The sequence below is a fragment of the Diabrotica virgifera genome, chromosome 6 (genome assembly GCF_917563875.1).
Source record: "Diabrotica virgifera virgifera chromosome 6, PGI_DIABVI_V3a".
NCBI lineage: Eukaryota > Metazoa > Arthropoda > Insecta > Coleoptera > Chrysomelidae > Diabrotica > Diabrotica virgifera.
Window position 1 is genome coordinate 74611385 of NC_065448.1, and position 25448 is coordinate 74636832.

Consider the following 25448-nt stretch of genomic DNA (forward strand, 5'->3'; position numbering starts at 1 on the left):
TTTCAGCCCTCGGTAATAATGTAATCTTTCATTCTGCGTTCAAATTTTTCAAAAATATTTATTAGTTTTCTCATAACTAAAACAATAGAAATGTATTTGACAGTCTTGTAGTTATTAAGGTATCAAAGTTATTATCCATAATACCCGTGGTGCGTTCAACGTTAATGCCCGACTAAATAATTTTTATAGACAAAAAATTTGAAGGATTTTTGAGTTAATTAGTAGATATCTAGATAATACTAGTTTCAAATAAGTAGATTTTTCTACAACCAATATTCCAAATGCATTTTTCTGCACAATTTTATGTTAACAAACTTAATATTTTCTCACAGAATAACTGACAGTAGTGTGCAGAAAAATGACGTTTCTGTGCCGGAAAGTTCTTTTCTGCATAGTACCATTACATTCCTCAAAAAAATCATAAATATAATTAGGTAAGTATAAGTAAGTATAACATGTTTTGATGAAATGGTTTTGTTTAAGATATTAGATTTGATAGAACTTTACAAAAAAGAACTAGATTTAACTACATCTCATGTCCGAGAAATTTGGAAACGTTTACTTAAGCACTGCACTACATAAAATGAAAATAAAACTAAATCGTGCGTAAATTAGCTTTCACAAGTTTAAAGACTAAAAACTAAAAACTCATAAATAACATCGGACGGCATAGCAGACGGTTTTTGAAATTTGAATTGGATTAGTATGCCTTAAGTGGATGCACTTGTGCATTTAAATTCTAAACAAAAGAATCATGTCCCTTTTGTCAAAAGATGAAAAGTATCGGATGTCACTAACATTCATCCACTATAGGCTATTTATAAAAATTTGGGTGGAACCAAACAAAATTAATGTGTTGTTGGTGTTGGGAATATATGGATGAGAAAGTTTTAGTCGATGGTAGATACACTGAAAAATATCCGCAAATATCCGATTTATTTAAAGATACGAAGAAGACACGACAACTCTGAAAAAGGTACGCAAATCGGATAATTATCCGCCGATTGGCAACACTGCCGCAGATAACAATGTCAGCGAAGAAGTTAAGAGAAGAATACATATTGCTAACAAAACATATAATGGACTAATTAAACATCTAAGATCCAACAACATCACGAGGAAAACCAAATGCAAAATATACAAAACCCTGAATAAACCGGCCCTTATATATGGATCAGAGACATGGACATTGTTGAAAAGCGATAATAACTTATTAGGCACGTTTGAACGAAAAATCCTTAGACACATATATAAGGGGGTGAAAGAAAATGACGTATGGCGCAGAAGATATAATTTTGAACTATACGCAGCACACATCCAACCCGACGTCATAACATCCATAAAGATCGGACGTCTGCGCTGGATGGGGCATGTTGAACGGATGTTGGAGACCGAAACACCAAAACAAATAATGAGGCAAACACCAGTAGAGAGAGGGTCAAAGGGAAGACCCAAACTTAGATACATGGAACAAGTGGAACAAGATCTGAAAACACTTGAGATTACTCACTGGAAGATCAAAGCAAGGAACAGAATAGAATGGCGGAAAATCCTAGAACAAGCCAGGACCCAAAAAAGGTTGTCGAGCTACTGATGATGATGATGATCTTGGGAGGGACAACACTTGGAATATACTGATAGGCCCAAACATATTGGAGTCAGACTAGACCGGCTACTAACATATAAATTCCAATATCAGAGTACAAGACAGAATGCTACTACTAGAAACAACCTTCTTCGAAAACTTGTACAGAGCAAGTGGGCTGCAAACCCACAGGTCTTAAAATCAACAGCTGAGGCCCTCTGTTCCTCAGCAGGGGAATATGCTTGTCCCATCTAGGTTAGATCTAAACATGCCCAACAAGTCACCACGGCATTAAATTAAACATGTAGAATAACTACCGGCTGTGTGAAATCTACCCCACTATCCCTACTGCACCGGGCAGCTGGATTAGCATCACCAGAAGCCCGTAGATGCGCCTCGCAATATGTGGAGAAGGTCAGGCAAACTTTCAATAAGGCACCAATTATACAGGTTTGAAGAACTGCCAGGAACTAGCCAGCTTAAATCAAGGAAAAGGTTTATGAGGAACGTTAACGTCGAACCACCTGAACTGTTTCTTCTATACCCAGAACCACCAAGGCAGGAGTGGTGAACCAATGGCACGCGTGCCACAAGTGACATGTTTGAAAATGTTGATGGCACGCACAAAAACAAAATTATTTTTTTATAAGTTATCTTTTTTTTTTAGTAGAATTGAAAAATCTTTGACTGGTTAAATTTTAATGAATTTGAAATGGAATTAGTGGAATTAGAATTTTAGTCAAGTACCATATGTAATCAAGTACATATTATGTAATCAAAAATTTGTTGATTTAAGAAATGATTTAGAAATCATTGAAAGTAATCGATTGTTGGATAAAATAAATAAAATTGCAGAAGAGAAAATTCTAACTATAATACATAATGCAATTCCTGACACGTTTAATTGTTTAAAAATATTAGCAAAGGCAATTTTGTCAATATTTTCATCAACGTGGGCATGTGAAATCTCTATTTTCCGAACTAAATTTTATAAACAATAAAATGGCAACAAAATGACCATATACATATGTATATAAATTTTATGATATTGTGTACAGCTTGAAATCAGATTAGTACTCTGCTACATATTCTCTACACTCTACATCGATGTATAGCATGGAGAGCTAAGCCCTTACATAGACACTAATGAAAAAAATGGCGATTTTGAGATGTGGCTTTTCCGACGAATATTGCGTATAAGTTGCGTTCATCAAAAAAAATCTTTTTAATGGAAAAATAAAAAAAGTAGGTGTACTTTATACTTTTTTGTGGTTATTCCACATATTTTTGTATATATTTTCATAGTAACTCATGAATCAATTACAGTATTTTTTATTACTGAACAACAATTAATAATTAACTTAGAGAATCGGACTAGAGCAGTATTATTCATTACCGTATATAAATAACCAATCTAATAGATAACAATCTTACTTATTGACGTTTTCGGCTGTCGGGATTCTAACTCGATGTGTATTCTGAAGATAAAATACTGAATCCACTACTTTGTTTTCTCTGGCTAATTGCAAGAGCCTTCAAAGAATAATAAGATTTATTTTAAAATAAACTTTTATCTTTAATCTCCAATAAACGATGGAGTTCATACTCAATCAGATATGCCTCTAGCAAGACGTATCGATTTCTAACGAGATAGCGAATGTCTAAAGTAATTTCTAAAGTTTAATTGTGGTTCAGACGGTTCTGTTTCCATATTTTTGCTGGTTTAGTTTCAGTAAGATAAATATAGATGCTCTCCGTTGGCAATCAAACTAAAGTACAAACAAAAAAAATATGACAGTTTTGCCTTCGCATTGCAACTGAATAAAAATGGTATACATTTTTATTTTTAAAGTACAAACAAAGTAACAATTTTACAAAAATAAAAATTTAATTATCGAAAAGCAGATCACAATAGACATTTTCCATATACCCTTTTATCTATAAAATACGCTTACGGTATTCAAGATTTTTGACGTCAGAGCATTGCCTAATTATTAGATTATGACTTTTCATCATGGACATGTTTATTGTACAGTGAGAAGCTAGGCATCATTACTTGTCAGAGTTATTCGTTTTATCAAAACAACTCTACTTAACAAAAATGCTCCTTTTTGCAAAATAATCAAAACCGTTTTTTCAAATTTTCTTAAGACCAATAGTAATCGAGCTATACTTTATTAGTCCAGGGCGCATCTGTTTTGAGACGGACATTGAGAGGTGACTCAAATTTTTTTGCAGAAATTGCTTGAAAATAAATCAAATAATAATATTTGAGTTATCCTCCCTCTCAAAAAGGTCCGGAACATTGTTTAAATAATCAAAATGTCAAAAATTGAAGGAAGAATTCGATTTTTTTCTTCATTTTTTGATTATAACTTTAAAAGTATTAATTTCCGAGAAAAGTTGTACTGACGTAAAAGTTGCGTAATTAAATTTCCTATAATATAGAATTGGTTAAAAATTTAAAAAATAGTCACCCTAGTTGCAAAATAGCAATAATTGCGAAAAAAAACATACAAAAACAAGTATTCGCATTTTACGTTTTTCAACCATTTATGCTATACTTAGGACCTTCATGTTTCACCCAGAAAAACTTTATGATACAGTAAAACAATACTGTAAATTTTATTAAGATCGGTTCAATAGATTTTGCAAAATAAATTTTGCAATCCAGCTTTCGTAAAAAAAATTCATTTTTTCAAAATGTTACAGGACTGAAAATAAAGCAGATAGCAAGTTGAATTTTTTTTGCTTATAAAAGTGTACTGTACCTTTCATTTGCAATTTTCAAAATTAAAATCGATTAATTACCACGGCGTCAGAAAATTTTTGAAATAAACAATAATTTTTGGTGCTACGCGCAGGACAGCGGTGTTCGATTCACACAAGTTGATTCCCACCAAAATTTCTTCCAATCTTTATCTAATATATTATGTTCTTACTCTATATTTTGTTGTATTTTAATATTTTAATTCCACAAAAATCAAACTAATTTTATTATTGTTTGTGAAATATTGTTTAAACAATTGCATATGTTTAAAAATAATAAACTTTTATTATTTAAGTTAAAATATATTAACAAAGAAAGTTTTTGCTAATAAAAGTGTTATTTCAAAGGATAGAGTAAGTGTTTTTATTTTGCAATAAACAATTTATTTATTTATAGGCTATTGATTATGTATTTTAGAAAGGAACTACAACGTTAACGGGGTTTTATTGTTTCATAGAGTCAATGGAACTCCATATATGAAAAAACCGCGGAGTGCTATCATTTAAAGGGGTGCGTTTTTGAGAAAAGGGTGAATTAGTCCCTAGGCACAGGGCGAATTAGAGTGAGTTCTATTCACCTTTGGTACAAACACGTCTACAGAAAAATTGTTTCAGGTTAAATTTACTATCGAAATATCACATTTTAAAGTCAAAAATATTTTTTTTTACAAAAATATATTCAAAAGAAAAGCAAGAAAAAAACACGAAAGGTAGCATTTTTGTTTCCTGCCCTATAACTTTTTTTCACGGGGATATAGGTATAGGCATTGCTTCATAGAAAAAAAACTACCATCCTCCCTCTTTAAAATGGCGTTTGGTGTAAGTCTGTATGATTTACAGTTTCCAAAATATGATTTTTCAAATTTCGCCACTCACAACAATTTTGGGTGATTTTCCTTGTTACTTCGCAAACATTGTTCTGTAACTTTTTTTTACGCAGCTTTAGGTATATGCAATGACATTTGATGATTTGACTTGATGATTTCCAATCTCCGATAGGAGTGGCACAAGAAGAAGAAGAATGACATTTAGTAGGAAGATAAGTCAATTACCTTTAAAATGGTCTATCGTAGAAGACTGCATGACTATTTTTAAGTAAGATATGGTTTTTCAAAATTTTATACTTTTAATGATTTTTGATATATTTTACGATTATTTGAAATTTCTCATTATAACTCTATTATTGTATATTTAGGTATACACATTGTGCAATAAAAAGAAAAGCTTATTTTCTTTACTTTAAAATGGTGTATTGTAAAAAATTCTAGGTCTATTTTTAAACAAGATATGCTTTTTCAAAGTTTGACATATACACATGCAATAGGTCCCACTAAGTTGGAACCATATGGAAAACTTTTTATTATTAACGTTATGAAAAAAATTATTCTTTATAAAATGCTCTGCATAGTCTAAAACCTAAGATGTAATCATCAGATATAAAATTTTATCAATAATGTACGAGGTATGTTAAAAAATATGAATTTCGCTCAAGAGTAAAGTACCTTTATATTCCACAATATCGAAAAGTGTTATCGAGAAAAGTTATTTGGAATTAAAAATTATGTTACAATATGCAATTATATTCTTCTAATTGAAAAAATAAAAAAATTTAAATTTTTTCTCAAATTACGGATCCCCTTGGATATCCCACGGATATCTTGTTTAAAAATAGTCCTAGAGGTGATTGCAATACAACATTTTAAAGTAAAGAAAATAAGCTTTTTTTATTCTAGAATGTATATACTTAAATGTACAAGAAAAAAAGTCATAATGTGAAAATTAAAAAAATAATCATAAAAAATATCAAAAATCATTAAAAGTATAAAATCTTGAAAAAGCATAACTTGTTTAAAAATAGTCGTACGACCTTACACAGTAGACCATTTTTAAGGCAATTGACTTCTATTTTTACTAAATGTACCATTGCATATACCTAGAAATGCGTAGAAAAAAGTTACAGAACAATGTTTGCGAAATAATGGGGAAAATTGCTCAAAAATTCTGTGAGCGGCAAATTCTGAAAAATTCTATTTTGGAAACTATAAATCCTAGAGTCTTCTACCAAACGTCATTTGAAAAAGGAAGGATGAAAGTTATTTTTGCTGAAGCAATGCCTATACCTATATCCCTGTGGAAAGAAATTATGGGGCTAAAAACAAAATTACTTTCTTTTGTGTTTTTTTCTTGCTTTTCTTTTGAATGTATCTTTGTAAAAAAAATATTTTTGACTTTAAAATATAATATTTCGATAGTAAATTTATCCTGGAACAATTTTCCTTTAGAAGTGTTTGTACCAAAAGTGAATGGAACTCACCCTAATTCACCCTGTGCCTAATTCACCCCTTTCTCAAAAACGCACCCATTTAAATGGTAGCACTCCGCGGTTTTTTCAAATATAGATGTCTGTTGACCATATGAGACAATAAAATCCCGTTAACGTTGTAGTTCCTTTTAGCTCTCTTATTTTGAACATAATCAATAGCCTATTATGTCGAAATGTAATAAAAATTAAAATGTATCAATCATTATCAAAGATCATTGCAATGCTCAATAAAAACAAACTATCCGCTGTCCTGCGCGTAGCACCAATAATTAATGTTTATTTTAAAAAAATTCCTGACGCCGTGGTTTTAATCGATTTTAATTTTGCAAAATTGCAAATGAAAGGTACTGTACACTTCTATAAGCAAAAAAATGTTCAACTTGCTATCTGCTTTATTTTCAGTCCTGTAACATTTTGAAAAAATGAATTTTTTTTACGAAAGCTGGATTGCAAAATTTATTTTGCAAAATCTATTGAACCGATCTTAATGAAATATACAGTATTGTTTTACTGTATCATATAGTTTTTCAGGGTGAAATATGAAGGTCCTATGTATAGCATAAATGGTTGAAAAACGTATAATGCGAATACTTGTTTTTGTATGTTTTTTTCACAATTATTGTTATTTTGCAACAAGGGTGACTATTTTTTAAATTTTTAACCAATTCTATATTGTAGGAAATTTAATTACGCAACTTTTATGTCAGTACAACTTTTCTCAAAAATGAATACTTTTAAAGTTATAATCAAAAATCCAAGAAGAAAATCGAATTTTTCCTTAATTTTTTGACATTTTGATTATTTAAACAATGTTCCGGATCTTTTTGAGAGGGAGGATAACTCAAATATTATTATTTGATTTATTTTCAAGCAATTTCTGCAAAAACATTTGAGTCACCTCTGAACGTCCAAATGTAATAATATTTTTACAGATGCGTCCTGGTCTATATTACTTGTTAGCTCTTTTTCGTCAAATGCTAAACATTATAGATTCAAAGTAAAAAGACGGGACAACTATGCATTTTTCGAGGATAACTTGTTTAAACTAATTTAAGATATTTAAAAATATCTATCTCCAGAAGTAAAAACAAAGTCTCTAGCTCAAAAATTAAGTGACTTATAATGAAAAGAATGTCAGTCCCTATTTCTTTTAGCGAAAAAGTCAGTGGTGTCATGGTGTGGGAACGCGTGGGAACGCCGTTCCCGCACTGGTTAAGAAAAGAAAAAAAAAATAATAGAGAATTTAGGTTTTGTAAACAAAAATTATGCGTTCCGGCACTGCGTTCCCACACTGCTAATTTTGCCATGACACCACTGGAAAAAGTGATCCGAAACAACCACCTAATTACCACTTTAATTTAAATTAGTTATTGACCTTATTTGGTTTTCTTTATTTATGTATTGTTAATAGGTTCTAGAAGTTTGACCGGCTTAGAATGATTAGTTTTTAAAAAAATGGAGTTAAAAGTCGAATAACGAATTTTTGTAGTTTGGTAAAAAATTCCATTTTCTTCAGAATAGAAAGATTAGCACCAGAGATACGAAAAAATGTTTAAATATAAAATTGTAGCTTGTTTAATTCCCAAGAAGTTGGTTTGCAAAACATTTTTCTACGCAAAAATTGAGTGAGCTATTGACAATTAAAACTTGTAATAACATGCAAAAATCACCTTTACCAACCCTTTTAAAGTCACCTCTTTTTAGATCCTATAAGAACCTACAAAATTCTATTTTACCAAACTTTCTAAGATAAAAAATAAAAAAGTTACGGTTAAAAAATCAATATATTTTTTTGAAAAAAAAGGAGAAATCCAATTGTAAGCATAATAATGTACGTTAGCGGTGTTTTTAGTCATTAGGCGTATTCATTGGAGTTAATAGTCGAATAACGAATTTTTGTAGTTTGGTAAAAATGCCATTTTCTTCAGAACAGAAAGATTAGCATCAGAGATACGAATAAATCTTTAAATGAAATTGTAGGTTATTTAATTCCCAAGAACATGGTTTGAAAAATTTTTTTCTGCGGCAAAAATTGAGTGAATCGTAAATCAGTGTAATTAATTTCAATATAAAACTAACACTTTCCATAGCGAATAAATCGAAAACTGTTAATTTTATCAAAAAAATGTATACAACATTTTTTGCTTAGAATGAATGTTTTTATCAACTTTTGCGGTCAAAATATAATAAAAAATTTCCACCCCCCGAGATGGGATGGCAACCACCCCCATGGTAAAAGCACCATTCAACATCAAATAGATTTTGATCCTTAGACTATCCTCTACTTATTCTCAAATTTTCAAGCAAATCGATCCATTCTGTAAAAATGCGAGGTGAAAAGCTTCGGTTCCTGCACTACCTATAATTATTATTATTTATTCTAATTAATGATGCCAATCGGTTTTCATTATTTACCGAAATATAATAATAACGATATTATCATAGTGTATAATCTGTTAGATGTTGAGCAATGAGAGGGTCCGACTACATGCTGGTGAGAGCCAAAATCAAACTCAAACTAGCCAGAGTAAGAAAATGTCAATGTAACAACGAGAAAGATGTAACGTTCAGTGGTCCAAAGACGGAAATTATAGTACTAAATAATTTAAGACCAAGCTAAGAGAATTATATGATAAAACTTACAACATAGAAAATGCCACGATAGAAGAGCTGTGGGGCAAATTCAAGTATGTACATACACAAGCAACAAAAAAATGGATAGGAATACAAAAAAGGAATAATAAACCATGGCTGTCAAAAAGCATGTGTAAAAATATAGAAGAAAGGAATCTACTAAAATGTAAAATGCTAAAAAAATGATCTAAGAGATAGGGAACAAATGAAGAGAAAATATAGAGAGAAAGACAAAGAAGTTAAAAAAATGCGAGAAACGACAAAAGGCGATATAAAGAAGAACTGTTAATATAATCAGAAACAACAGCAAAAAACAACGATATGGGAACTATATAAAACGACGAAAAAACTAAGCTCGCGCGGAAACATGAATGTTGAACATGTCAAAGACAAAAACGGGAAAATATTGAAGAGTGAAAAGGAAATAGTTAAGAGATGGATCGAACATTACAGAGAAGTATATGCCAACAGAATAATAGAACACGAAATGGAAAATAAAGAAATAAAGGAAAAACTATGCTTCACCGAATCGGATTTTACAAAAAAAGAAGTAAGTATACCTACTTAGTCTGTGGTTAGTCACCCTGAACGACCTGGGTGCGGAAAGTTTTTTTTCCCTTCCCTACCCTGGATTGTTTTTGTAATGGATTTGGTTTTGGTGTATGGTTGGGCGTCGATTTTAAGAAGTGTTGCTGGCTAAATGGGCGCAGGTCCCAAAGGCCATAATAGAAGAAAAAAAAAGCAATACATCAGCTGAAAAGAGGGAGAGCAGCGGGTATAGATAACATTACTACAGAACTACTGAAAGCAGATAGAGAAACATCGTAAGAAATCCTATATGTACTAATAAACAAAATATGGCAGGAGGAGAGAATACCTGATGATTGGAAAAAATATATAATTGTAAACATACCCAAAAAAGGAGAAGGTCAAACGAATTGTAGCAATTGGCGAGCAGTAACCAGCGCCGGATAAAGGGGCGGGCGAGCCGGTCGACCGCCTGGGGCGCCGAACTTTGAGGGGCGCCAAATTTTGAGGGATGCTGATATAAAAATAACATATTTTTTACATTATTTTTTTATAACTTTGAGCATTATTCCTAAGACATGCCTGAATAATAATTTTAATAATAAGAAAACTATTGCTAGCTATAATCAGAATCAATAACTCAAAAAAAAAAGAATAATAGACAAAAACAACAATTTTCTGATCAATGTAATGCAACATAAGAATTTTTATCGGCCATACAATATTAATGCTAACTAAAAATGTTTTTTACGATCTAAAAAGTTTGTTCAGTTTTTAAAAGGACATTTTTGTCACGTACCTATCACTTATGGTAACAATGTAATACATAGATACTTAAAAAAATTGACAAAGATCAAATATATGAATAGTCAGGGATATTCTAATACTGGCGCTTGTATATTATAGTCCATTCTTTCACGGTTTTTGCTCTAAATTTTAAAGAACCGCTTGGATTGACGCCGATGTGTGCTTTTGCCCTGGGGGTGACTTTCACCCCCGTTTGGGGGTGAAAAAGTATATATCCAAAATAAGTCCGGAAATGGGTAAACTGACTAATTTTAAGTAAGTTTTGTTCTATAAAGTTTTTTCGCCAAGTCAACACTTTTCGAGTTATTTGCGAGTGAATATGTTCATTTTTCAACAAAAAAAACCACATTTTTAGACGGTTTTTAGCAAATAACTCAAAAAGTAAGTATTTTGTCGAAAAAAACGTTCTCAGCAAAAATATAGCATATAAAAAATTTAAAAATATGGTGTACACGTTAGGTCTCTGGATCTCGTAGAACCAGAGTTATAGCCAATGAAAAATAGATTCATATTCACCAAATTTCAAATAGAATATTTCGACGTGAAAGATCCAAAAAGTTAAGCACTTTTTGGGAAAAATCCATTATAACTTTTTTAAAGTGTTTAAAAAAAGCTTTATTTCTGTTTTTACAAAACGTTACTAGCATTAAATTTAAGCAAGTTACGCTTAAAATAAAGTTGGTCCCTTTTGTTTTTGCAAAAAAAATCGGGAAGACCAACCTCCTAATCAGCAACTTAAATGAAATTAATCTTTACCGCTCCACAAATGATTTTACTTATGTTTTGTTTATATGATCTGTAAGTTTCATCGATTTAAAGTGCATATTTTTGAAAAAATTTGGTTTCAAAGCAAAATTTTTAAAAATATAAATTTTGAGAAATATGCTTTATTTCAAAATAACTTAAAAATTGTTAGAGATACCAAAAATCTCGAAAAACAAAAAAAGTCACATTTGCTTTTCTAAATACTATGTATTTTTTTGTTTTTCTGTTAGACAAAAATTGATTGAGATTTGGTGTTTCTAAATTTGCATACATTCGTGATCAGTGACTAGTTCAACCCCTTTTAACTACAGCCCTTTCAATAATAAGGACTTTGAACCGATGAAACTTACAGATCATATAAACAATATATACACGAGTCAAGAAACTTGTGAAGTCGTAACGATTAAGTTCATTTAAGATACTAATTAGGGGGTGATTTTCTCGATTTTTTTACCAAACCCAAAAGGGACTAACTTTATTTTGAGCGTAACTTGTTTAATTTTGATGCTAGATTTTTTTTTTATAAAACAAAAATGAAGATGCTTTTAAACACTTTAAATAAGTTGTAATGAGTTTTCCCCGAAATATGCTTCATTTTTGGTTATTTCACGTTAAAGTATTCCATTTGGAATTTGACGAATATGAACCTATTTTTCATTAGCTATAACTCTGCTTCTATTAGGTGTAGAGACGTGATATGTACACCATTTTTTTAAATTTTTTACAGGCTATATTTTTGCTAATAATGTTTTTTCGACAAAATACTTACTATTTGAGTTATTTGCGAAAAACCGTCTAAAAGCGTGGTTATTTTGTGGAAAAAATGAACATATTCACTGCCAAATAACTCGAAAGGTATTGACTTAGTGAAAAAACTCTATAGAACAAAAGTTACTTAAAATTAGCCAGTTTATCCATTTCCTGACTTTCTTTGGATGAATATTTTCTCATCCCCAAGAGGGGGTGAAAACCAGCCCCAGGGTAAAAGCACATATCGGCACAATATCACTTTTTTTCTTTGACTTGCTAGCTATGTGTATGCCAAATTTCATGTCAATCCAAGCGGTTCTTTAAAATTTAGAGGTTTTGCAATATTTTACCGTTAAATAATGGACTATTATGTCAGAGATGTTACATACGCCTCAATGGTTAAGATTAAATAATTTAGTCTTTCTGTTCTATAAACTTCCGTTAACAAGACTGGCGTGTGCCCGTGGGTGTGCAATAATTAAAGTGAAATAAAACAAAGATTTGTTAGATATGGGCCATTCCACGAACATACGCCTGCTTTGGATTACTTCGACAACGAATATTTTACTGTGCAACATAAGAAGTACGAAAGTAAATGGCGCTAATAATTATTCCAATAAACAACAATGTAATTTGCAATTTACTTTCGTTCTTCTTATTTTGCACGGTAAAATATTCGTTGTGGAAGTAATCCAAAACAGCCGTATGTTCGTGGAATAGGGTATATTAGGAATTTGTGGTATTGTGGTATTAATTAGGTATTTTTTTATTTTTACGTTATATAAATTTCGGTAAGTAGGTATCGACGTAAAAAATATATAAAATTTATGGTAGGAAACATAATAATATTAAATTGCACAATGTCAGGAGGTAAACAGAATTTTGAACATTTGAAGTGATTTTTTAAAATTATTATTCTCATCCGTGTTAGTAAATAAATTTACCTATTCTTTCATTTAAAAGTGATTTATTTCTTCTTTTGACAATTTTTTCTGCCAATAAACTGGGTATAGACGAATTAGAAATGACAAGTTATTTTTCATATGAATATATTACAGAAACTTATTTCGAATACTTTGTAAGGTTAAGATGTTTTATTTTTTGCATAAAAACGGCGCGTTGCTTGAAAAAAGGAAAGATTAATTTTTGTATCACAAATTGAACGAAGAATTCCAAAATGATATTTTATTTGAAATATCTCAGTGGCGTACTTTTTTTCTTTAAAAAATTCAGACCATTACCCGTATTCGCGCCAAGCGGTAGATATAAAATTCTTAAATTCATCTCAAAAAATGCGCAATAATTATCTCTTAAAAACCATCAAATTTCATTTGCATATCCCAACCGGTTTTAAAGCACTAAATAAATCGTCAGTTTGTAAGAAAAATTTCAACAGCCTCTATCTCGGAAACGAAGCATTTGCGGACATACGTTTATGGAAACTGTCATTATTTTTTCATGCAGCCCTTAAACTTTGTCGCGCTTATTTAGAAATACCATACATATTACTAAATATTTATAGTCTGGGCTGATTATCGGAGAATAGGCCATTTTTGGGAAAAGTTATTTACCAGCAATTTTATTGCTGGAATCGAATTATAAGATCCTATATATTAATAATATAGGTATGCAGAGTCCTCAGATAGTGTGCTACTTTTTTTATAAACAAAATGGCGCCCGAAAATCGTGTTTTTTTTCAGTTATTGCTCTAGAACTCCGAACATTTTAACTTTACAACAAAAACACTCAAATAAAAATTCACCGTGATTAAATTCTGCATAGAGACGTGTTTTTCAAAAGAAAATCTTTAATTTTCAAATAAAGTTTAGATAAGTAATTATTTACCAATAATTAAATAATTTGGTGACTTAAAAGCCTTCTTGGTTTAGATTATAGTTCCAGAAGCTGGTGAAAATTAAATGAATATTTTAGCAACAATTCATTTGTTAATTAATAATTTACGGTCGGAATAATAACCAAAATAATTATGATACACTGATCAAACTTTGAAATCTTATAAAGATGAGATGCATATTTAACATTTTGTCGACAAAAAATAATTTTTTTATTTTTTTGCATAATCTTTAAATGTTTAAAAAAAATATTTATAAACAAATTAACGTTTCTCAGAAAGTTTTTATTATATTATAATTTTAAAAAATAGCTAAAATGCGCATTTCAAATATCTTGAAAATGAATGCTTTAAAACTTTTTTGCAACCATTTGCAAAAAAGTTATGAAACAGAAAAGTAAACATACGATTACTACGGTGTTAATAATTTTTTTAAATTCTTTCAAAGCGTATAAGTGAGCTTAAAGTACAAGCTAATTATTTATAAAACAATATCGATTATCAGCTTAATGGTTATATTTTAATTAAAGATTATAAATATATCTTTTTGTAATTTACACGCGCGAAAGTAGAATAATACAGTACCGTAGCTACCCGCCTACATACACAACTCGCGCGAGTTTAAGCGTGTCAGTCGCTTCGAGTGAACATTTGATCTCCGGCTCTATATCAAGCCTACTTTCTCGCTAAAAATTACAAAAAAAAGTATTTTTATTCTTTGATTAAAATATTAATTAGAGTAATTAGATTGTACCATAGACTCACTTTTAAGCTTTGAAACAATTAAAACAAATTATAAACAATAGAGATATCGTATATTTATTTTGCTGTTTCCTAACTTTTTTGCAAATGGTTGGAAAATTTTTTTAAAGCATTCATTTTCAAGACCTATGAAATACGCATTTAAGGTATTTTTTAAAATTAGAATATAATAAACAATTTCTAAGAAATGTTAATTTGTTTATAACAATTTTTTTAAACATTTAAAGATTATGCAAAAAAATGAAAAATTTATATTTTGTCGACAAAATATTAAATAGGCATCACACCTTTATAATCTTTCTAAGTTTGATCAATGTCTCATGATTATTTTGGTTGTTATTGCGACTGTAAATTGTTAATTAGCAATTGAATGGTTGCTAAAATATTCGTTTCATTTTAACCGGCTTCTGAATTTATAATCTATACCAAGAAAGCTTTTATTTCACCAAGCTATATAATTATTGATAAATAATTACTGGCCCAAAAAATTTATTTGAAAATTCGAGATTTTGTTGGGAAAACCCACATTTTCCGAGGAAAATTTTCGTCGGAGCAAATCGGGAAAACCATGCCTCTATGTAGAATTAAATTGGGGTGAATTTTGATTTGAGTATTTTTGGTGTAAAGTTAAAATCTTCGGAGTTATAGAGCAATAATTGAAAAAAATACGATTTGTCGGCGCCATTTTGTTTATAAAAAAAGTAGCACACTATCTGTGGACTTTGCATACCTATATTAATAATATGTAGGATCTTATAGTTCGATTAAAGCAATCAAATTGCTGGTAAATAACCTTTCTTCGTACTTTACTAATTAGACTACGGATTATAACTATTTTTTTTCTTCAAAATTTAAAAATTATGCAAAAAAAAATTATATTTTGTCGATAAAATATTAAACAATCATCTCATCTTTATAATCTTTATAAGTTTGATCAATGTATCATAATTATTTTGGTTATTATTGCGATCGTAAATTGTTAATTAACAATTGAATTGTTGCTAAAATATTCGTTTAATTTTCACCGGCTTCTGGAATTACAATCTATATCAAGAAATCTTTGATGTCACTAAGTTATTTAATTATTAATTAATAATTACTTACCTAAAACTTTATTTGAAAATTATAGTTTTTGTTAGGAAAACCCGCATTTTCCGAGGAAAATTTTCGTCGGAGCAAATCGTGAAAAACATATCTCTATGCAGAATTTAATTGCGGTGAATTTTTATTTGGGTGTTTTTGTTGTAAAGTTAAAATCTTCGGAGTTATAGAGCAATAATTGAAAAAAATACGATTTGTCGGCGCCATTTTGTTTATAAAAAAAGTAGCACACTATCTGCGGACTTTGCATACCTATATTATTAATATATAGGATCTTATAATTCGATTCCAGCAATAAAATTGCTGGCAAATAACTTTTCCATGAATTTTGCTAATTAGCCCAAAGTATTAAGCAGTTTTCACTGTACTGGATTAAATGGACTGCATATTCTATTATCCATTTGGATAGCTACTTTTTATTCTTGTAGACTGCTCTTATTAATATTAGTGGAATTTCGATGTCTTCCATTGCTTTCCATAGTTTGGTCCTGAGTATGGAATCATAGTCCTACTCAATATATGAGATAAATAAAAAAATTAATGAATGATTTTAATTGAATTTAGATTTAGATGATTGTAAGGCCAAGGATATGACAGTGGCTCTAACATGAATGGATAAAATAAAGGTGTACAAGCTCGTGTTTGCAAAGACTATAGTCCTGCTTTGTTATGCCATATGGATGCCACTCCCTCAATTTAGTCATTGGGGATGCAGCTATATCTTGCGCACAATCAACATCTTTTTTGGTATTGTACACCTGGTTCCAAAAAAAACTGATACGACTCTTCACGCGTGTTTTGTAGAAAATTGAGCAGTGTATTTTGAAGGATAAATACTTAATATTTACATACTGTCAATGTCACTGCCAATTCTTAAAATTTGTCAGATAGCTTATTCTGTTCCACGGTTATTAGACTTTATTATTAATCTTTATTATTAATACTTTCTCCGCAACTGAGGGTATCTTATTAACTGTATTGTTTTTAAACAATAGATGATAAAATAAAAATATTGACAGTTCAAAAATGTGAACATTATTGCATTGTGTGTGGCCTAAGTTTGGGCTGAAAACTGAAATGTATTACATTTTTACATAATTTTGGAATATGTTTAATTACGTAGACCAATTTCAACAGTTGTTTTAAATACAGATTTGAATCATCTACAAATAGTTTCTAATGTCTTTTGATGTCAAATAATTAGGGAAGCTGGAATTCAACAGTTTAGAATTTTACATTGAGTTAATGCAAAATTGTGACGCATGTCAAAATTCTCAATGTAATTGTATCAATGAACTGTCAATACGGATGGAATAGGCACAAAGACAACTAATGCAGCCACGATACAAGAGAGAGGTCCTAGAGAGAGACAGACAAGGTGGTGGAAACTTTGACAGGCCGTGTAATTTGAGTTGCCTATATCAACTTAAATCGGGGAAATATAAAAGTCTAAATATAAAAGTAACATAAAAACATAATCAAGGACTTCTTCACTTTGTATAAAACAGTCACTAATTTAGTATTTAAATAGTTTTAAAATTATTTAACTCCCAAATACTTTAGGAAAGTAGGTATTTGTTTTGATAAATACAAATAACAATTCTGAAAAGTATCTAAACACCAAGTATGGCACTGTGTACTCTATTTATCCCCTAAATACAAAAAAGTGGTTAAATTTTGAAATATGTACTGCCAATCAGCATTAGGCCTTAGCCAAGTTAAAATATAAGTTAAAATATTCAAGGAACTGTAAATACTGATTCAATCGGGTCCATTTATATAGGCAACTCAAATTACACGGCCTGTCAAATCCTCCACCACCTTGTCTGTCTCTCTCTAGGACCTCTCTCTTGTATGTTGGTGTCAATCTTGCTTCACTATTTGAATGGGACATGGCCATTCCATCCGTATTGACAGTTCATTGAATTGTATTCATTTTTTTTCGAATCCTGAGAAATCTAATAAATATTTTTGAAAAATTTAAACTCAGAATGAAAGACTACATCATTACCGAGGGCTGAAAGTCCCTGAAAACTTCTATAATATTTATTTTAATAAGTTACAGGGCTGAAAATAAAAAAAGTGTGATATTTAATTTCAAATATTTCATTCAATAGAAACTGCTTGTTTATTCTAAGGGGCTTTCCGCCCTCGGTAATAATGTAATCTTTCATCCTGCGTTTAAATTTTTCTAAAATACTTATTAGTTTTTTCATGAATCAGTTGTTTGTTGTTTGTTTATTTTATTATTTGTCTGTCATAATAAATATAATGTCAGATCAATCAAATACACTGCTCAACATGATGAAATCTTACTAAGAGTCGTATCAGTTTTTTTTAGGAACCGGCTGTACAACATTATAAACATTTTTTTCTGCTTCTTGACAATTTGCATTTATCTTTATCTTTTATCTAGCCCCTTCGTCGTTTGAACTTCCTTATGCTATGTCATATGTTGGATCAGTTATAAATAATAACTACTGTACTATTTTTTAAATAAATATATTTTCACATAGTTCTTTATAGTGAAATTTTGATTTTCTTCTATTTTCTTCTATTTTTTTTTTATATTTGCCGAAAATTTGTAGGTATATTCTTGTACGAAAGGGCGCCAAATTTTATTTTGCCCGGGGCGCTCAAAACCCTAGAATCGGCCCTGGCAGTAACACTACAATCTACAATCACTAAAGTCATGCAACGATGATACTAGAAAAGATGAAAAAAACTATAGATCAGTTGATAAGACCAAACCAAGCGGGCTTCAGAAGTAGTAAAGCATGCACCGATCATATTAACACATTAGGAAACATTGTAGATCAAACAATAGAATGGTAGAGCAAAATCTGTGTGTGGTCTTACCACACACAAAAATGATCTTGCAGATTATTCGAAAAAAATTTCGACTTTCAAACGCACTTTGAATAACTGAAATCTGTCATCTTTATAGTCCTGTCGCCAGGGGGTACAACGGCCTCCTTAATTCAGATGGACTTACCAAAGTTTTTTTTATGTATTTTGACCCGTAGAACACGAATTTTTTGGTTTGGAACACAAGTTTTATCGTAGGATGCATAGTTTTCGAGATAAACGTGGTTGAAGTTTAAAAAAATCGAAAAAGTGCAATTTTTGAACCCGAATAACTTTTGATTAAAATGAAAATAGCAATTCTGCTTATTGTATTTGAAAGTTCAAGTCAAATTCTATCGGTTTTGATTATTTGCATTGCTAAAAATTAAGTTTTTATTTCTTAAACAAAGCCATACACACATAGTGTTTCCCGTGCCCAATGCATGCGTTTTAATGTACGTAATCTACGTAGAAATTGTCTCTATGCGTGCCTACTCGTTCGATTTCAAATGAGAAATGCATTAAAAACATCATTCAATCACTATGTGTTTATAGCTTTGTTTAACAATAAAAAAATTAATTTTTAGCAATGAAAGTAATCAAAACCGATAGCATTTGACTTGAACTTTCAAATGCGGTAAGCAGAATAATTGCTATTTTATTTTTCAATCAAAAGTTGTTCGGGTTCAAAAATCGCAATTTTTCGATTTTTTGAAAGTTCAACCGCGGTTATGTAGAAAACTATGCATCCTAAACTTGTAAAAACATTTTTTGCTTAGATGACCCAAAAAATACAAAAAAAAATGTTTTGTTTTGCAAAAAATCGTTGTTATGTGATTCCTCAAGTTCTTTGTTTATAACAAGTTATCGACATCCGGATCGACTGTTACCCAAAAAATTCTTGTTTTGCAGGTCAAAATACATAAAAAAACTTGGGTAATTCCATCTGAATTAAGGAGGCCGTTGTACCCCCACTGGCGACAGGACTATCTAGGCGAGCCTACGGAAATTTTAAAGTTGAAAACAATGTTTTGGCTCATAAATAAATAAAGTAACTTCTCGAATTTTATACATACCTACTATCAGTTTCAAAATTTAAAGTGAAGTTTTCAATTTGTACATTTCGCTCATCCAGACCCAATCGCATTTCTCTAGATTATCCGATGATCGCTCGAAAAATATCCGATTTGTCACGAAAAGGTACGCTAGGTCAAAAATTATTCTGTTATAAAATCAATGTTGCCAATGTTATTCTTTTAGTCCACTTAACAACCATCAAATAACAAAATCCGTTGTTCGTACGCCAATCAGTTGATTGTAATCAATTATCATTATGATAATTAACATAATTGATTTATTAATTAATTATTAATTATCAATTAACGTAACAATTATTAACATAATTGATTAATTAATCAATTAATCTCATAATTGTAATCAATTATGTTTTCAGCAACCCAATCAAAGTGGACATTGACAGTAAGTAAATATTTGATAATGATCAGTTGATTCCATTTCTGATTAGCGTTCGAACAACCGGCCCTTTAATCTACTGGATTCTCTATTTCACAGTTTAAAAATTTTCGTTTATAGATGAGAATCTCGTATCCTAGCTGATTATTACCTAATTCATGTATGTAAATACTATTTACTTACTATTATGATATTATTCGTATTTTGCATTATCGTAAGTGTTAAATTCTAAATACATAAATAAATCTAAATATTTCATTATTTGGATCGTTATATTAATTTATTATAGTTATATAAGTAAAAAAAAACCCTTTTAAATATTATTTTATTAAAACGTAATAACTACCTAAAACTAGGTACTGGAAAAATAAATAATAAATAAATCAATACAAAATAAACTACAGCTACATTAATAGCCTAGGTGCAAAATTTCTGGTCAATGCTTTTAAAATGCATTATTTTTTTCGAGTCCTGAGAAAGCTAATAATTATTATTTAAAAATTTAAACGCAGAATGAAAGATTACATTATTACCGAGGGCAAAAAGTCCCTGAAGACTTCTATAATTTTTATTCTAATATGTTACAGAGGTAAAAGGAAAAGAGAATATTAAGTGTGATTTTTAATTTCAAATATCTCATTCAAAAGAAACATTTTGTTTATTCTAAGGGACTTTCAGCCCTCGGTAATAATGTAATCTTTCATTCTGCGTTCAAATGTTTCAAAAATATTTATTAGTTTTTTGAGGATTCGAAAAAAATGAATACGTTTAAAGATTATTGATCCGAAATTTTGCGCCTACGCTCTTTGAACAACTAAAGATTTATTACAACTAAATCAATAGAAATGTATTTGACAGTCTTGTAGTTATTAAGGTATCAAAGTTATTATTCATATTACCCGTGGTACGTTCAACGTTAATGCCCGACTAAATAATTTTTATAGGCAAAAAATTTGAAAGATTTTTGAGTTAATTAGTAGATATCTAGATATTACTAGTTTCAAATAAGTAAATTTTTCTACAACCACTATTCCAAATGCATTTTTCTGCACAATTTTATGTTAACAAATTTAATATTTTCTCACAGAATAACTGACAGTGTTGTGCAGAAAAGTGACATTTTTGTGCCGGAAAGTTCTTTTCTGCATAGTACCATTACATTCCTCAAAAAAATCATAAATATAATTAGGTAAGTATAACATGTTTTGATGAAATGGTTTTGTTTAAGATATTAGATTTGATAGAACTTTACAAAAAAGAACTAGATTTAACTACATCTCATGTCCGAGAAATCTGGAAACGTTTACTTAAGCACTTCACTACATAAAATGAAATTAAAACTAAATCGTGCGTGAATTAGCTTTCATAAGTTTAAAGACTAAAAACTAAAAACTCATAAATAACATCGGACGGCAGACAGTTTTTGAAATTTGAATTGGATTAGTATGCCTTAAGTGGATGCACTTGTGCATTTAAATTCTAAACAAAGAATCGGCACATGTCCCTTTTGTCAAAAGATGAAAAGTATCGGATGTCACTAACATTCATCCAGTATAGGCTATTTATAAAAATTTGGGTGGAACCAAACAAAATCAATGTGTTGTTGGTGTTGGGAATATATGGATGAGAAAGTTTTAGTCGATGGTAGATACACTGAAAAATATCCGCAAATATCCGATTTATTTAAAGATACGAAGAAGATACGACAACTCTCAAAAAGGTACGCAAATCGGAGAATTATCCGCCGATTGGCAACACTGATCCAGACTCAATAAAAGTTTCAAAACTCAATAAACAACTTTGTGCGAAGTGATTAAGTACAGAATTGGTACATCCAGAATTGATTACAGCAAAAAATAGACTCCCATGGAAAATGTCCAATTCAAAACAGATTTCGCCTGGACTATGTTTAAAATGATTGACAAGAGAATACGTACTTCGAGAACAGGCGCCAGCTTGTAAATCTTAAACTTTATACTTGATATATAAACGTTTATAAAGTTTCTTTACAAGTAGTATATCTTTGTTTTAGAAATTTACACAATGCATTTGTCAGATGAACAAGAGACAAATTGTTGCTTTGCTATGTTGCTCTTTTATTTTAGTTTAATCGCTATATCAAAGTTTGGCAATTGGCTCACCGCAAAAGGGATACAACTTTCGGTCTATATTTATCTCTAACAGTAGTTACATGTGTTATGTGTATGCAAAAATATGTATTATGTATGCAAAAAATCGGTGAAAACCAGCATAAGTGAAAAAAAATCAATAAAATATAATTCTCTTCATCATAGTGTATGAACATTCATGTTTTAAAGTAAGTTAATCATCATCATTCTCTTTGACTTATCCCTATGCGGGGTCGGCTTCCCTAATTGCATTTCTCCACAAAATTTTATCTTGGGTCATATCAATGTTAATCCCCTTTACCAACATGTCCTGCCTTATCGTCTTCCCCCAGGTCTTCTTTGGCCTTTCTCTCCTACTTCTTCCAGGAATCTGCACTTCAGCTTTTCTTCGTATTGGGTGATTAACGTCTCGACGTTGAACATGACCAAACCATCTTAACCTATGCTCTCTCATTTTGGCATCATTTGGTGCAACACCTAGACTTCCCCTAATATACTCATTTCTAATTTTATCCTTCTTTGCCACTCCACTCATCCATCTAAGCATTCTCATTTCCGCCACATGCATTCGTTGTTTCACTTTATTTTTCACTGCCCAACATTCAGTTCCGTGCATAATAGCCGGTCTTGTGGCTGTTTTATAGAATTTTCGCTTTAGCTTCATTGGAATTTTTCTGTCACACAACACACCACTCGCTTCTTTCCACTTCATCCATCCAGCCCTAATTCTACTGCATGCATCTCCATCTGTTTCTCCATTACTCTGTAATACCGATCCTAGGTACTTAAAACTATTGCTCTTCACAATCATTTCACCATCCAAAGATACCATTTTATTTGTAGTAACTCCATCTTTAAATGAACATTCCAAATACTCTGTTTTTGTCCTACTAAGTTTTAAACCTTTTCCTCCAGAGTTTGTCTCCACTGTTCCAGTTTTTGTTCTAAGTTTTTTTCACTATTTCCTATTAACACTACATCATCAGCATACATTAGGCACCATGGAATACTACCCTGTAGTTTCGCTGTTATCTGGTCCAAAACTAATGAGAATAAATAAGGACTAAGCACCGAGCCTTGGTGCAATCCTACTTTCACCTGAAATTTATCAGTCTCTCCCACACCTGTCCTAACACTAGTCGTTACTCCCTCATACATATCTCTCACAATCTTTACATATTCGCCAGGGACTCCTTTCTCATTGAGTGCCCACCACAGAATCTCTCGAGGAACTCTATCCTCTATCATATGCTTTCTCAAGATCAATGAATACCATATGAGCGTTGGTCTCTATATTCCTGTATTTTTTTATCAGTTGCCTTACAATGAAAATTGCATCTGTTGTTGATCTGCACTCCATAAAGCCAATTTGATTATCGGATATTTCGGTTTTTTCACTTATCCGTCTATCAATTACTCTCTCCCATATTTTCATGGTGTGGCTAAGTAGTTTTATAGCCCTGTAGTTTGTGCATTGTTATATGTCTCCCTTGTTTTTGTAGACAGGTACTAATATACTGCTTTTCCATTCGTCTGGCATTTGTTCAACTTCCATAATTCTATTAAATAGACCTGCTAGCCAACTTATTCCTGTCTCTCCCAATGCTCTTCATACTTCCCCAGGAATATCATCTGGTCTGACTGCTTTTCCTTTCTTTATTTTTTGAAGCGCTTGAGCCACTTTCTCGTTTGTTATTCTGGTAACCATTGCTGTTACTGTCTCCGTTAACTCCACAGGCTGTCTGTCAAATTCTTCATTTAATAAACTGTCAAAATACTTTCTCCATCTCTTTTTGACATCCTTTTCGTGAATTAGTATTGTATTATTTTCATCTCGGATACATCTAATCTGATTAAAATCTCTTGCTTTCTTTGCTCTCTGTTTGGCTATTTTATATATCTTTGCTTCGCCTTTCCTGGTATCAAGTTGATCGTATAGGTTTGAATACGCTTATGCTTTAGCTTTTGCTACTGCTAGTTTCGCTTCCTTTTTGGCGACCATATAGTTTTGAAGATCTATGTCCGATCTGGTTTCTTGCCACTTTTTATATAATTTTCCCTTCTCTTTTTTTTCCTTGGGGGTGAAAAAGTGTATGTCCAAAATAAGTCCGGAAATGGGTAAACTGACTAATTTGAAGTAACTTTTGTTCTATAGAGCTTTTTCGCCAAGTCAACACTTTTCGAGTTATTTGCGACTGAATATGTTCATTTTTCAACAAAATAACCACATTTTTAGACGGTTTTTCGCAAATAACTCAAGAAGTAAGTATTTTGTCGAAAAAAACGTTCTTAGCAAAAATATAGCTTATAAAAAAGTAAAAAAATGGTGTACGCGTTAGGTCTCTGGATCTCGCAGAACCAGAGTTATAGCCAATGAAAAATAGATTTATATTCACCAAATTTCAAATAGAATATTTCGACGTGGAATATTCAAAAAATTAAGCACTTTTTGGGGAAAACCCATTATAACTTTTTAAAGTGTTTTAAAAAATATTTATTTGTTTTTACAAAAAGTTTCTAGCATTAAATTTAAGCAAGTTACGCTCAAAATAAAGTTGGTCCCTTTTGTTTTTGCAAAAAAAAATCGGGAAGACCAACCCCTAATTAGCAACTTAAATGAAATTAATCGTTACCGCTCCACAAATTATTTTACTTATGTTGTGTTTATATGATTTGTAAGTTTCATCGATTCAAAGTGCTTATTTTTAAAAAAATTTGGTTTCAAAGTTAAATTTTTAAAAATTAAAATTTTGAAAAATATGCTTTTTTTCAAAATAACTTAAAAATTGTTAGAGATACCAAAAATCCCGAAAACCAAAAAAAGTCAGAGTTGCTTTTCTGAATATCATGTATTTTTTTGTTTTTCTGTTAGACAAAAATTGATTAAGATTTGGTGTTTCTAAATTTGCATACATTCGTGATCAGTGACTCGTTCAACCCCTTTTAACTACTGCCCTTTCAATAATAAGGACTTTGAACCGATGAAACTTACAGATCATATAAACAATATATACACGAGTCAAGAAACTTGTGAAGTCGTTACGATTAAGTTCATTTAAGATACTAATTAGGGGATGATTTTCTCGATTTTTTTACCAAAACCAAAAAGGACTAACTTTATTT